General features: G+C 39.9%; 1 protein-coding gene across 7 annotated transcripts in view; it reads left to right on the top strand.

Annotated features, from left to right (window-relative positions):
* Positions 1–11,876: 11,876 nt before the first annotated feature.
* Positions 11,877–15,638, top strand: part of gulp1a (GULP PTB domain containing engulfment adaptor 1a) — a 146,044-nt gene continuing 142,282 nt past the window's right edge. For 5 of the 7 annotated variants that reach the window (XM_035394552.1, XM_035394553.1, XM_035394554.1 and 2 more), the window contains exon 1: positions 11,900–11,988. The gene's annotated coding sequence lies outside the window, so the exon portion shown is untranslated. Of the gene's footprint in view, positions 11,993–15,638 lie in introns of all 7 variants that reach the window. The other 2 variants (XM_035394547.1, XM_035394550.1) reach the window with 2 other exon arrangements.

Raw genomic sequence — 15,638 nt, 5'->3', positions numbered from 1 at the left:
AAAGCACTTCTGAAACTACACTCCCAGGACATGTCATTGACTGGCAGAGCGCACTAACATGGAACCTGACAATCAACTGACCAGCCATAGTCTCTGTACCGCCCCTTTTAGGAAACAAGGTGTCACCCTGCATGTAACATCGCGCCTGGTGGCTACTGTGGTTTTCAGACCATGGATTAATAAATGGTAGGATCAATGTAGGGCATAGATTTGGGTTTTAGAAAAGCAGTTTTGAATGGAAGGAAGGTAATATATAGATTTGGATTATTGGCCTAGAATGAAAAGCAAAGCTGGTGATTTCTGAGGCTTGGTTTAAACACCAGGTTTCAGCTTCCTGGTCCATCTCAAAGCTCAGGAACCCAAAGCTGTCACATTTTAAATCAGTTTTATCAAGTATTTAAATTTTTTTCACAAATATATATTTCAATGTCTTAGTCGTATCAATTGTTTTTTTGTAGGTGGTAATTTTTATTTCTTTTTTATTTTTAAGAGGATGAAATATCGTCCCAAATGACTGATTCCTATACTATTTGTGAGCATAGGCATGTTAGTATGAATCTGTATATTTGGCTTTAAAAATGTGGCATATTCCAGAGTACTTTCTTGTTCTGACTGTAAAGCAACAGCATTCTGTAGGCCTTCCTCCAATCTCATAATGAAGTGGTAATTATCAGAAATGTATTTGTTCAACTCCAGCTTTGACGGAATAATGAGGTATAGCTCTGTTTTTACATTGCTTCCAAGAAAAAGAATCACCCTCGCCTATTACGTGTTCAATGGAGAACAGGTGAATAGTAATTAAAAGAGTCTCCAATTAAACATCCTCGTCTCGAAGACAGGGACTGAGATCAGTGGGGTTATTTCTCTAAAAAATGGTTCTTTCATGAATATATTTTTGGAAAATTTATTCCAAAAAAGAAAAAAAAACAAAAAAAAAACAATGAATCATTAAAATGAATCACTAATCACTACTCAAGGCTAAAGGCTAAACATAGACTAAACAGGAATGCACTTATATATAATTTTGACCAGCATATCAGCAGTCCTCATGATTTATTTTAAATATTAGGAGGAAAAAGCCAGATGAAGAGATGAAAATAAGGAGAAACTCGTGCTCATTGGTTCCTAATATTTAACCCCTTTATTCACACTGGCCTGGAGTGGGTTCATTAGCGTTCATTCTGTTTCTTTACAGTGAATTTTTCAATCAATCTGGCCACACAATACACCACTTGAAGGTCTTCAATCTCACGGTTCTATCTCTATTAATTATTTTACGATGCGAATGTTTTAGCGACTGCGGATCCTTATTTTGTAACAGGTGGGGGGGTAACAGAACAAGCTTGGGGGGTCCTCACATTCTTGGCATTTTGGAAATCCACAGACGACACAAATCGTGATAAAGCCAGTATGTTTGTCACAGCAAGAATCCAGCCAATTAAATCCATAGTCTCAGAGAAACCTTGATTGGACGTCCATTGTTTATTTCGTAATTCTCCAGAGGAATTATCATCGGTTTTGCCGTTGCATACACGCCGAAAGTACTGTGCACAAAGGAATGCCATTATCTCTGGTTTGAATAGATTCTTTGCAACAAAACCAGCCCACCGCAAGGTTCTCTGACCAGTACTGGCCAAGCAGTCCCTCAATATAGCCCACAACAACTCAACATGGACAGTATGACTTCTGCCCAGTACACTGCCAGCCAGTAGCCAGCAAGCTATTTAGTGACAATTAAAAGGCATAACGGTGTTTCAATTGTTAATCTTGCATAAGAGAACATGCATCATTTCTCCTGCGTAAACAAATTAAATTTTCAGTACATACGCTGACAACGTTCGCAATGCCAAAAAAGTTATTGAGACTTTATGTCTACAAAATGTAGTTTTCTTGCAAGAATTCACTTGTCTGAGTGAATATTTCTGAGGAGGACACTGAAAACAGCTTTGACTCCACAGCAGAGGGCATGTTCAATGAAGAACTTGATCCTCTTTTATACCAAAGAGCATCTAAATATTTTTTTATTTTTTTAATTTTTTTTTTATTTAGACCTCTAACACAGAGTAGGCACACTGAATAATAATAAAATTATTTTGAGAATATTGACAATTGAGAATACTTTGACAATGGCTTAGTAAACTAGGGACAGTAGCTAATGCATTTATTTTCTAGACCTGTTGCTGCCAGAGATTGCAAGCGTAGAGCAAGGAGAGTAATGTGAAGAGGGGGGAAGAAGGAGAGTTAGGGGGAGAGGGGGGAAGAAGGAGAGGGAGGGGGAGATGGGGGAAGAAGGAGAGTGATGTGGAGAGGGGGGAAGAAGGAGAGTGATGTGGAGAGGGGGGAAGAAGGAGAGGGAGGGGGAGATGGGGAAGAAGGAGAGTGATGTGGAGAGGGGGGAAGAAGGAGAGTGATGTGGAGAGGGGGGAAGAAGGAGAGGGAGGGGGAGAGGGGGGAAGAAGGAGAGTGATGTGGAGAGGGGGGAAGAAGGAGAGGGAGGGGGCGAGGGGGGAAGAAGGAGAGTGATGGGGAGAGGGGGGAAGAAGGAGAGGGAGGGGGAGATGGGGAAGAAGGAGAGTGATGTGGAGAGGGGGGAAGAAGGAGAGTGATGTGGAGAGGGGGGAAGAAGGAGAGGGAGGGGGAGATAGGGAAGAAGGAGAGTGATGTGGAGAGGGGGGAAGAAGGAGAGTGATGTGGAGAGGGGGGAAGAAGGAGAGGGAGGGGGAGAGGGGGGAAGAAGGAGAGTGATGTGGAGAGGGGGGAAGAAGGAGAGGGAGGGGGAGAGGGGGGAAGAAGGAGAGTGATGTGGAGAGGGGGGAAGAAGGAGAGGGAGGGGGAGAGGGGGGAAGAACAAGAGTGATGTGGAGAGGGGGGAAGAAGGAGAAGGAGGGGGAGAGGGGGGAAGAAGGAGAGGGAGGGGGAGATGTGGGGAAAAGGAGAGGGAGGGGGAGAGGGAGGGTGACAGGCAAAGGGAAAGCAAGTCACTACTTATTCCACAAACATATAGTATAAAATTACCCATAATATCATTTGGTTACTAAAGTGTCTTTTTGGAGTCTCCAAATGGCTTTTTTGGAAACCTGCATAGTCATAATGCAACAATGCAGTTGCTAGGTGAGAAAAAAATACTTCTACTGTATTTGAGCTTCTGTTACTTTATTTCAGTAATATTTAGAGTAATTATTGGATTATTGGAAAACAAACTCCCAAGGGCTACCTTTCAGTAGAGACCAGGATTATACCTTTAGTCAAAAGGGTTCTAGAACAATGCCAATTTTATTTTGGGTATGTTATTGTTAGGCTTGTGTTAATAAAGGGGAGATACAGAAGGGATTAAATACCTACAGTGATACTACATTTCTAGTGGATACATTTCCATCAATATTTGAGTCAACAGGAAAATTAAATTAAATTCATCTCCCAAAACATAACCCTGCCTGTCAGATATGATAGTTGTGTGTACTGCCAGAAAGTGGTATAATGTAATATCTTCCTAAGACCCGATAATTCAATTAAACGATTCTCTGGTCTTAATCTCAAGAGCCATATTCTACAATGCTGAAACTTGCACACTAAGGAGAATTCAACGCAAAGAAAATAAATAATATTTTTGAAATATATTTTCACAGCAACATGTTCCTGTCATCCAAGACACTTGTATTATGTCAAAACTATGAAAATATGAATTCTTTCTGCAGGGCCTCATGAGAATATTGACAAAAGAAATATTAATAGCAGAATAGAGAATGCACACACATAGAGAATGCACACATATATAATGCACACATAGATAATGAACACATAGAAAATGCACACACACAGAATGCACACATAGAAAATGCATACACACATAGCGGATGTACACATTCAGAATGCACACATAGAGGATGCACACACATTCAGAATGCACACATAGAGGATGCACACACATTCAGAATGCACACATAGAGAAGGCGCACACATTCAGAATGCACACATAGAGAAGGCGCACACATTCAGAATGCACACATACAGAATGCACACATAGAGAATGCACACATTCAGAATGCACACATAGAGGATGCACACATAGAGAATGCACACATAGAGAATGGACACATACAGAATGCACACATACAGAATGCACACATAGAGAATGCACACATAGAGAATGGACACATACAGAATGCACACATAGAGAATGCACACATAGAGAAGGCGCACACATTCAGAATGCACACATAGAGAATGCACACATAGAGAATGGACACATACAGAATGCACACATAGAGAATGCACACATACAGAATGCACACATAGAGGATGTACACATAGAGAATGCACACATAGAGAATGGACACATACAGAATGCACACATAGAGAATTCACACATAGAGAAGGCGCACACATTCAGAATGCACACATAGAGAAGGCGCACACATACAGAATGCACACATAGAGGATGCATACACATTCAGAATGCACGCATAGAGAATGCACACATACAGAATGCACACATAGAGGATGCACACACATACATTATGCACACATAGCGGATGTACACATAGAGAATGCACACATTCAGAATGCACACATAGAGGATGCACACACATTCAGAATGCACACATAGAGAAGGCGCACACATTCAGAATGCACACATAGAGGATGCACACACAGAGAATGTAAACATAGAGAATGTAAACATACGGAATGCACACATAGAGAATGCACACACATAAAATGCAGACATAGAGTTAAACCCCCACACATAATAAAGGTTACATTCAATTTTCTGGCAATCTAGCAAGAAATTTATCAACGCATAAAAATGAGCGATATCATTATAGTGATGTATGTTTACATCTGCTAAAACTGAAACCTTTACGATGCTGGAAATCCAGACTAAACATGTAAATACTTTAACTGGTATGTTAGTATCCTAGATAATACCAGCTAGAATGGTAATCTGTTCGTCCTTCTTAGCCAAAATACATCAAAAATAATTTACATCTCTGACAAAATGTAATGACTGTAAAGAACAATGTTAAAGGAGATGTTAACATTGAAGGAGATTAATCCCAATGACCCTTTTAATGACTATAAGATGACAGTGGTTCAAGCAAGAGCTGCATTCATGATTCGACGTACATACTGTGGGACAAGCAAGGATTAATTAAAAAATATGCTTACTTTCTGAATCCAGTGGTTCCAACAGTCAATGCCCTTGTTAAGCACTCTGTTCAGAATACTGAACACAAGCAATGTTGCGTGCTAGAACCCCTCACTTTACCTACATGTAAAATATATTTTATGTTATTTAATTTAATAATTATTATCTACAGTGCACTGTTGGAATCAACCAAGAAGTCGAAACAAGCTCTATACCTGGTTTTAAGATTAATGAATTAATTAAGATAATTGAATTCAATATGAAGCAGTCAATTACAGTACATTAATGAATTGAAATAATCCATTCTTTACTGAATGCAGGCTCACTACTTCTAAATTACAAAACAGAAGGCATTATACAAAACATTGAACAATTAGCTTGGAAATACCAGAAAAGAGAGAGAGAGAGAAACGGATAAGCCAGACCTTGCCAAAGTATCACCCACTTCCAGTTTAAGTGCCACAGGATGAAAGGAAACCAGCTAAAAACACACAACCAAGGAACCACCAGAAAAATAAAAAGAGAAAAACTCTTCTTCTCCAAGGCTCCGAAACCATCCGCAACACAACACGTTTTCCTGTGGCCATCTGAAATACCTTACCCAGCATGGCTTGAGGATGTTTGCCCTGATTAGGTGATGACAAGATAAGGTGTAGGAGAGAAGGGAAGGGGGGTCAGACTCATTATGACAAGAACTGGCCTACCTAAAGATTGCATTCAAACTTAAAGAGGAAATGGGAAAGGGAAATGTTATGCTATGCAGGGTCTACCCCGACCCCCAAATACGGTGTCCTACGTCTTCTGGTTTGTCTCCGCTGAGACATGCTGTAGATGAGACCCATAGATTGTCTGCCTAGATTAGGGTATCAGTGGATTTTAAATTGCCCCAATCACATTTGCTTTGATATAAACAATATAATATAGCATCAAATTCACTGTTTCCCTCTCTAAGGCCATAATCTAAGCACTACATATCTGACAATACCTTAGTTCATACAGTGAAGGTCACCATAGTTCACTGTAATATCTGACTACTATGGTGATGAGAGAGTGTGCACATGCAGTATTTTTATTTTTTTAAACAGGGTGAATTATGGTTTTCATTAAAAGTTACAAACAATAATCCTTTACCATTCCAGGCCTCATTCAACACCACATTTGAACTATGAGTAGAAAGACAACACATCTAAATCAAGAGTACACTTTGTCTGGGAAGCTGATTGCTGTTTTTGTTCTCAGAAGCTTTATCTTATACTCCCTACTGATGTTTGCTTTCTGGCTGAACAATGCTGATCCACGGCACAGCAAACTGCGTGGGCTGCGTAAGTAACGTCTGCTAACTTGCTTGCTAAATTGCTCATGAAACTATGGTTAACCTACAAAATGCTCATGGTGTTATCAAACAAATATTGCCATTTACCTGTGTCTGTGGGAGGTGGCACAGCAAGTGTCACCACCTCATTTCACAACAAGAATTTCACTTTGCATGCAGGGGCTTGAGGCCTGCTGTTACAGCATGCTAAACAGCGCTGCCAACTACATCTAGAGAGATTAATTCCTCTTCTCCAAAAGCACTGATTGTGTTTTCCCCTTGATGTACTCGTCTCAGCTGGAAAAAAATTAGCCTGTGCTGCTGATTTTTTATCCTCTTCACTGAAAATCTCATTAAAATCGGTCCTGTTTTGCTACGTATCCAGTTTTAAGACGGGGAGCCATCGCTAAAGTGTTGTCACGCAGCTGCTCGGGGTCTTGTTGCGTGACCGCGTCTCAGCTTGTTTTCAGGACGGTGGAAACCGGGTCCTGTTCCAGCTCTTTGAAACTTCCCCGGGTGTTTGGCCATCACAGGGCCAGAGAGTCCCCGAGTGGGTAACGGGAGGGGAGAAGCGAAGCTGCCTGAGCACCTTTGCCACCATCTGAAAGTTTTTTTTTTTTCTGTTGTTAATCTTGGAGGTGGTGTTTGCGTGTTAGGAAATGTCTACAAGATGAAGAGAAAAGGCCGTTCTGCCAACCTGAGCTCGTCTCTAAATCCTTCATCAGAGGGGATTGCTTCCTCATCTCCAAAACACAGGTTTTCAACGGCCTGAGAAGTAGCGTATACTGCCACCTATTGGTGCCAGAGTCATAAAACTGCCTTGAGTCTTTCTACTCAACATTTCTCTCAAATTTCATTTGTGGAACAAATTTAGTTGCCCTTCTTTTTACTTTTTCAAAAGCTTCTATACCTTTCTTACGGGGATCTTCCATGTGTCTGCACATGGACACCAGTGGTTGCGGTAAGAATTTAGATGTCCCTGGTTATTTAATTAAAAATGTAAAAATGGCCAAAACGGTCAATTCCTGTGATTTTTAAAAATGTCTCCCAAGGAGGATAATGCTGCTCACCCCAGTCTTCTAGTCATGTGGCTCCCAGGGCGAGACACAATGTGGCCTGTCGAAGGCACTTTATAATGCAAGGCCTGACCAAGGCACTGCTTAATTACATGTGATCTGATGAAGGAAATGCAGTATAACTAAATGAGGTCTGACAGAGGTGTTATTTAATTAAATGTGATCTGACAGAGCTGTCTTTTAATTAAAGGTGGTCTGATGAAGGCAATGCTTAATTAAATGTGTTTTGACAAAAGCGTGGTATTATAGTGATTGGATAATATTATAAATTTTGATTTATACTCAGTATTAGTTTGCTAGAAATCCCAGAATCATGTTGGTCTTCATTACTACTATGGCATAGTGTCTATATCCTGCATAATGTCCTGCTGATGCATAGTGTCTATATCCTGCATAATGTCCTGCTGGTGCATAGTGTCTATATCCTGCATAATGTCCTGCTGATGCATCCTGTCTATATCCTGCATAATGTCCTGCTCATGCATAGTGTCTATATCCTGCATAATGTTCTGCTCATGCATAGTGTCTATATCCTGCATAATGTTCTGCTCATGCATAGTGTCTATATCCTGCATAATACCCTGCTCATGCATAGTGTCTATATCCTGCATAATGTCCTGCTGATGCATAGTTTCTATTTCCTGCATAATGTCCTGCTGATGCATAGTGTCTATATCCTGCATGCCCTGCTCATGCATAGTGTCTATATCCTGCATAATGATGGGATCCTGATAAACTCATAATCCTACATCCTTTGTACTTTGATAGGCTGCTGACCTTCTCTCGATTTCCTTTACTGGTTAAAACTCTTTTAGAAATGCAACGCTCTCACATTTGGGTCTCAACAGAGATTCCCCTTGAGGTAATGTGGGTACATCAAGGAAATGTGATTGGATTAGCATGCCTCCGTGCTTACTCATTAATATTCAGTGGATTTTATTGGTCAACAAAATGTGTAATTAAATTACAGGTAGGCATTTTGCAGACGCTGTCATCCAGAACACTGTACAAGTGGATGTAACAAGGCTAAGCACAGAGTCATCACAGCCACCTCTGATAGTCCTGTCAGTTTCCCACACAGTGGAGAACAGTTCCTACTAAGTGGCTTCATGTAACATCAAAAACAGTTTGTATGGCTTCTTCACATCCCCTCCTTTCAAAAGTGTGACAGTGTGCTCAAAATATAAGAGAAACCCAAGTCTCAAGTGCAATGGAAAATATTTAGTGAAAATAAAGGATAGTCATAAAGCATCTTTAGCCTCGAGCTCTGTGTTGTCAGGTATAATGAACGCTTGTTACGAACATTTACTTACGATTTAACTGTTTGGATAAGGCTTGAGTTTATTCTGATTAACATCCAGAATAAATATTGCAGTATTAAAACAAATTTAATGTTAGAAGATGGGTTTTTACAGTTCTGAGGATTTCTTGAAGACAGTCATCTTCAGTCAGGCTTCAGAGGGACACTAAGAGTGACTCGCTGTCCTCCGGGGGGGTTTCAGAGGCCTGCAGACACAGGTCCCTCAGACCTGCAAATCTCTTCATCCAGACTGAGGACTGCACTTATCCATGTAAACAGATTTTTACATTTTAATTTTATTATTTTTATATTTTAATAGCTCCAGCTCTGTGGGGAGTGTATCGTGGTCTCGGATAGCCACAGTGTCTGTGGGTTTGTTTTCACACCATAATTATCAACCGACACAGACCCAGGAATTCAGGAGAGACAGTGGCATACCATCCAGGCACACACGGATAATGGGTATTGTCACTCAGATTACATTTGCATGATTCTTTATTTTTTAATTACCAAGTGCCATATCCTTTCTTCTCTGGTTTACAGTCTCTTTAGACTTAAGTGCCTTGTCCTCTCTTCTCTGGTATACAGTCTCTTTAGACTTAAGTGTCATGTCCTCTGTTCTCTGGTTTACAGTCTCTTTAGACTTAAGTGTCATGTCCTCTATTCTCTGGTTTACAGTCTCTTTAGACTTAAGTGCCTTGTCCTCTCTTCTCTGGTATACAGTCTCTTTAGACTTAAGTGTCATGTCCTCTGTTCTCTGGTTTACAGTCTCTTTAGACTTAAGTGCCTTGTCCTCTCTTCTCTGGTATACAGTCTCTTTAGACTTAAGTGTCATGTCCTCTGTTCTCTGGTTTACAGTCTCTTTAGACTTAAGTGCCTTGTCCTCTCTTCTCTGGTATACAGTCTCTTTAGACTTAAGTGCCTTGTCCTCTCTTCTCTGGTATACAGTCTCTTTAGACTTAAGTGTCATGTCCTCTCTTCTCTGGTATACAGTCTCTTTAGACTTAAGTGCCATGACCTCTCTTCTCTGGTTTACAGTCTCTTTAGACTTAAGTGTCATGTCCTCTGTTCTCTGGTTTACAGTCTCTTTAGACTTAAGTGCCTTGTCCTCTCTTCTCTGGTTTACAGTCTCTTTAGACTTAAGTGTCATGTCCTCTCTTCTCTGGTATACAGACTCTTTAGACTTAAGTGTCATGTCCTCTCTTCTCTGGTTTACAGTCTCTTTAGACTTAAGTGCCTTGTCCTCTCTTCTCTGGTATACAGTCTCTTTAGACTTAAGTGCCTTGTCCTCTCTTCTCTGGTTTACAGTCTCTTTAGACTTAAGTGCCTTGTCCTCTCTTCTCTGAAATACAGTCTCTTTAGACTTTACCCTCCAGACAAGTGGCTCTACAGCCAGATGCAATAAAGAACTACAAAGGGCAAATATCAGAGTAAGAAGAGTCATTTTGAAACACTATTTAGGTCAATTCCAGTTTAAATTAAAATTAATGTGATGATTATATTCAGACTCATGAATGTGATTCATTCACAAAAAAATGGCATTTTAAGGATCTTTTAGATAATAGAACTGGAATTGAACGGAAATTTTTGAATTGGAACTCTGCAAATTGTAATCTTTGGAACGAATATGGTAGTGTAGCATGAAGGGAAGGGGGGCTGTAACTCAAAGGCTGTGGGGTTAGGTCCCTGCTGGGCTGCTGCCACAGTCAGCCCTTGATACAGGCACTTAACTTGCACTGTCGGTAAAACGTGCCGCTGCATGAATTGGTTTTGTGTAAAAATGTAATCTGCGTACCTCACTCTGGATAAGAGCGTCTGCTAAACGCTAAAATGTGATGTTAACGGAGTTTAACAGGTTTTAAAAATTCAAAACTTGATTTATTCATTTTGGAATTTCAATTAGTATTCTCCAGTAAATGGAATTTTAAACTCTCTATTGAAATTGACTGCAATGCATGTTTTAAATCATTCAGACATGAATAGAGTGATGCCATCTATTATGGAAGAACAAATATGACAAATTTAAATAAATAATTAGCTGTCAACAATAATCAATTGATAATGAAATAAATCAGCAATGAAAAAGATAATGAAATCAATACATTAGCAAGAGTCACTGACACAGCCTCTTACAGCTAATTAAAGTTATCAGTACTCTCCTTACTACAGTAACTTAAGTTACGACACATACAGATGCACCTTGATTCAGGATCCCAGAACTTTCCTCCTTCCCACTCAGGTCTAATGGCCTGATCCACTTCTGTCTCCTCATTGGCTTGGTCTTTTAGCACAGGAGGACCTAAAACTTTAAATCAGGGTTCTTGGCTTTGTTATTTGTACAGCCCACCGCACACAACATTTCTGCATTTTTATAATCTTGATAATCCACTGACTGCTAATACTAACTCAATGGAGCACAATAGTTTGTTTTTCCCAACCGTGGGGTCGTGGCCTACTTACGCACCGTCTCGGTGACCATACCTGATCCCGCCACTCCCATGTTAACTAGAAGGTCGAGTAGTTTTGAAATAGATGCTGTACGACTTGAAATGAATACGCTGAAAAATAAATACACAAAGAAGTCAATAATAGAGCCAATGTGAAAAGTTTCCTTCGGAAATAGAAATGGCATTAAATATATGAAGGACACATAAAAATAAATTATATTGATTCATTTCATTGCTTATTAATTTCATGATTTATGATTTATTTAATTTATTTAATTAATTAACAATTAATTTGATTGTTATTGATAGTTATTTCTTTATGTAATTGTGTTACATTTGATCTTCCATGATCTATCGGGAAATATATATGTCCCTGTAAGGCAAATGGGGCAGCCTGTTTCCGATAGACATGTCACTACGTCTTGAATGACATTTGCATTTTATAGCTGAGATTCTATTAAACTGTTAATTCAGGTAGACAAATCGAGTCTAAACATGCTTTTACATTATAAACATGCATTCGTGCTCTGTGCCTTTAACTGTACGGCTGGCTGGCGATTTCAGGAGAATAGCGGCGTTTAACTGTGTTGGTTGACGTCACTAAAGTCTTCCAGCGGCTGTGTGGAGAAGGGCGAGAATGATAGAGGGTAGGGGAGGAGAGAGCACGGCTGTGTGCAGGACAACTGAGCAACTGCAAGTCTTCTCTGGCAAGTGTGTTGTGGTCTTTTTATTGTCTTTGTGGACTAAATGACGAGTGCTAACAAGTAGATGCGCTGCACCTGTTTTACTTGGAGGAAAATCGAAATAGTTTGCGTCAAATGCATCGCATTTCTCATAATATGCATGCTTGTTGCCGAAGAGTGCATGTTTTGTGGAGCAATTGTTTAGGTAAATAGTGCATACTTGATGTTTGTTCTCGGCTTTAAATTGGGAGTCTTTAACTTGTCTCTTGGTAAAAATATAAACAGTTTTGCTTTGTCCGACTTTGCTGACATTGCACCAGAGTCGGGGGTTAAAAAAACTTTGTCTGTGGATGACTAACGAAGAGAAATCCGTGAGTGGAAGCGACTGTGGTTTATTGTAACTTTTGAAGAGGTGCGAGCTGCGGCATCATATTAAGTTAGCAACCCAAACGACCCTGGGTGAAATAAGTTATTTTTTGCTTATTTTAGAAATAGTTCCCTAGAATCTAGTTGGACATAGGCCAGACTGAATTGTGTTTACTATGTGCGTGAAGTCCGAAGATTTAATGGAAACAGCACACGCAGTTTTTTTACGTAGCCTACTATATTGATTTGACATTTGAATAATGTGACTTTGACAACTTGCTAATGATGTCAAAAAGTGTCTTAACACAGGAAGTGAAATGTAGGCTACTTACCCTATGAAACTATATTCTATTTATTAAAACAAATGATTTGTATTAAATTTTAAACTTTAACCTGCTGTGAGCAGTTAACGTACAGGTCATAGTGTAAAAGGCTTACGATAAAATAAAAAAAAACTAGTGAACCCTGTTGCGCTGTCTTTGTTCGATGCTGCGCAATCTATTTGTTCTTCGTTTTATTAGACAGCAGTAATAAAGCTGCATACATGTTTTGACAGTTGTCTTCAGCAAAGGTTGGATAATTTACTGAGGGAAGGTAGGCAATTATAAGCATATAATGATAGTTTCCGAATTAATTGTTGCCATTAACTCATATTGCTCGCGATGATCACATCGTCATTATCATCAATAACTGCCAGTAAAAAAAGACCTAATCCTTCTCCCCCGTACTTTACGGATCCAGTCCTTTTATGAAGTCCGGTTGTTGTGGAGTCCTACCCCGGCGGTAATTATGCGTCACCATTTGGAGCACTATGTCATGCTCGGAGCTCTGAGCAGTTATCAGGCGCAGGACGGTCGGTGGCCCCCGGGCGGCTGTCTTGGCTCTTACTGTGGGCAGAGTGGAGTTATTTCAGGGTTTTAGAGCTTCCTGGGGTTTCTAAAGGGCATAGTTAGATGGACATGACACGTATACCCAGTGCTTGCTTATTATTTTGCAACCAAGAACACTGAGCTGCCACACTGCTTTCTGTAACCTCAACACTGCACAGGTTGAACTCCAATACACCCAATCTCTGCTTTTAAATATATTTTAGTGTATGGTCTCAGCTTTTACATCATCAGGGGGAGTCTCTGGTCATTTTTTTTATTCACGTGAAAAGCTGTTTGGTTGTGAATGTTTTGTTTTTTATTGCTGTGTCGTGTGACTTTGTATTATCCCTCTTTTTGTGCACCTTTGAGGAATGTCCCCAGTAAGATGCAAAATATTGCCAGCTGCCGCAAACATAGCAAGCATTCCAATGTTGGGAAGACCTTTGATTTAAAAAAAAATCCCCCTTAACACATCACCGGCAGTGTTCTGTTGTGCTGGATTAGTAGCAGTGCAGCATGCACACGCACTTAAATGCACAAGCATTGGGACAGTGACACTGTTTGCCTTAGCTCCGTGCTCGCAGTGCATCTGTATCGGGTTAAAGTGATGATGTCAGCTAGAATCTGAGGTTATTTACACCCTTATCAGGCCATCCATGTGGGGATAGGAATGCATAAAATAACAACTAGCCAAAATATTATTCATATAAAACTTTTTTTAAACACAAATTGTAAGCTCTTTGATCCCACTGTTTTGGGTATATTTGGAAACCTGAATACTAGTTACTGATTGGATATAATGATATAACATATAATGAGGTGCATATTTTTCAAGGGAGATTTTTGCTTTTTGTGTGGCACAATTGTGTAACTGGTACAGTTAATGATACAAGCTATATTCATTCCTGTTTTATCATTTTAAAGAGTAAGAATACATTCCTGATTCCTAATGCATCCACTGCAAGTGCCCCTGATGTCTCTATGATTTCTCCCCTCATATTTATTCCATGAAGCCCCCCCCCCCCCCTCCCCCCCACAGACCATGAAGGAGAACATTACTATGATGGGTGATGGGTGTTACGTGGTACTTTGGGTAACCCGATAGATTTTTCACCAACAATGTAATGCCAGCCCTTTTACTACTTTAATTACTACCCAAAATCCTACTGCGTGTGTTTGATAGGTCTTACCTGCCCTGCTGTTCTTACTGGCAGGGACTTAAGGCACTGTTGCATGGGTCTAATGAGTCAGACTCGCTGGCATGTCTATAGACTGAATGAGTACAGACTCACCTGGACCTCGGGTTAACACTGCATCTAAAGGACAGCGTCTGCTGCAACAGAGTAAAGACCACATGCAAGTTCTGTGATATCGACGCTCTTTAATGTTGTTGAGTTTTTAAATGTTTTATTTTTTAGCCAGTCAATATGAAGTTCTTCTGTTGCCCTCTTCAGGATAATGTTGGCTTTCGTGGAAGCCGTGTTGCTAATCCATATAACATGCCCACTAGCAGTTTAGCCAATCAACTGTGCATCTACTTGGCCAGTTAACCTGAACAAAATATAATTTACAGGGTGTTACATCACGTTAGACCTCCTGCTATCGTGTAGAAATGACATGTAGTTTATCAAATGGTTTATAATTATTTATTATTATAAATAATAAAGAATAATACTAAAATATGTTTTGTGGAAAAGTAAATGCACAGTCTGTGGCTAAATTAACATCTTTAATGTTAGAATAAATGTGCCAGAGTCTTTAAAAAAGCCTTACAATGGCTCATTCTGTATTGAGGCTTATCACAGATGCAGGCTGGAGGCCTATACTGGTGGTGTAGCTATTTCATTAGCCTACTGTACCCAGAAATCTACAGTGAATGGGCATGATTGGCATTGTCCCATGAAAGGTAGGATGGTTTTAATTCGGCCAGTTTTACTGGGGTTCTGCACGGTGCTGGTGCATTAACTCTCCTAAGCTTTGTAACAGGTGCTCACAGCTTACCAGTATTTGTTAGTGAGAAAGAAGTCTCTCAAGTGGTCTTCTACTTTAGCCTTCTGAAGGACTTGAGAGCTTTCTCTATGTGTCAGATTGGACATATGAAGACATATTTCCGTGACAACATTAATATCTTGTATAACTTTTGCAAATGACAGACAGTATACCGTTATGATATTTTCCCCTCCAGTCTCATCCCTAAATGCAGTGCTGGTTTTTGCATTGCTGTGGGGAGGAGACAAAGAAATGCATTGTGGGAGATTGTAGTTTTAGTAAGCTGAACAGGTTCAAGAGATTGTACTTTTAGTAAGCTGAACAGGCTCTTGCAGTATATTATTTTTTATTTGTTTTAGCTTGGATAGTTTCATGCATCTGCAAAAAAATGCTACAATATTAGAAAAAGAGCACATATGAATTAAGCTGAATATAGCTGAAATACTTCTG

The sequence above is a fragment of the Anguilla anguilla genome, chromosome 15 (genome assembly GCF_013347855.1).
Source record: "Anguilla anguilla isolate fAngAng1 chromosome 15, fAngAng1.pri, whole genome shotgun sequence".
Lineage (NCBI taxonomy): Eukaryota > Metazoa > Chordata > Actinopteri > Anguilliformes > Anguillidae > Anguilla > Anguilla anguilla.
This window is presented reverse-complemented; position numbering and strand designations above follow the sequence as displayed.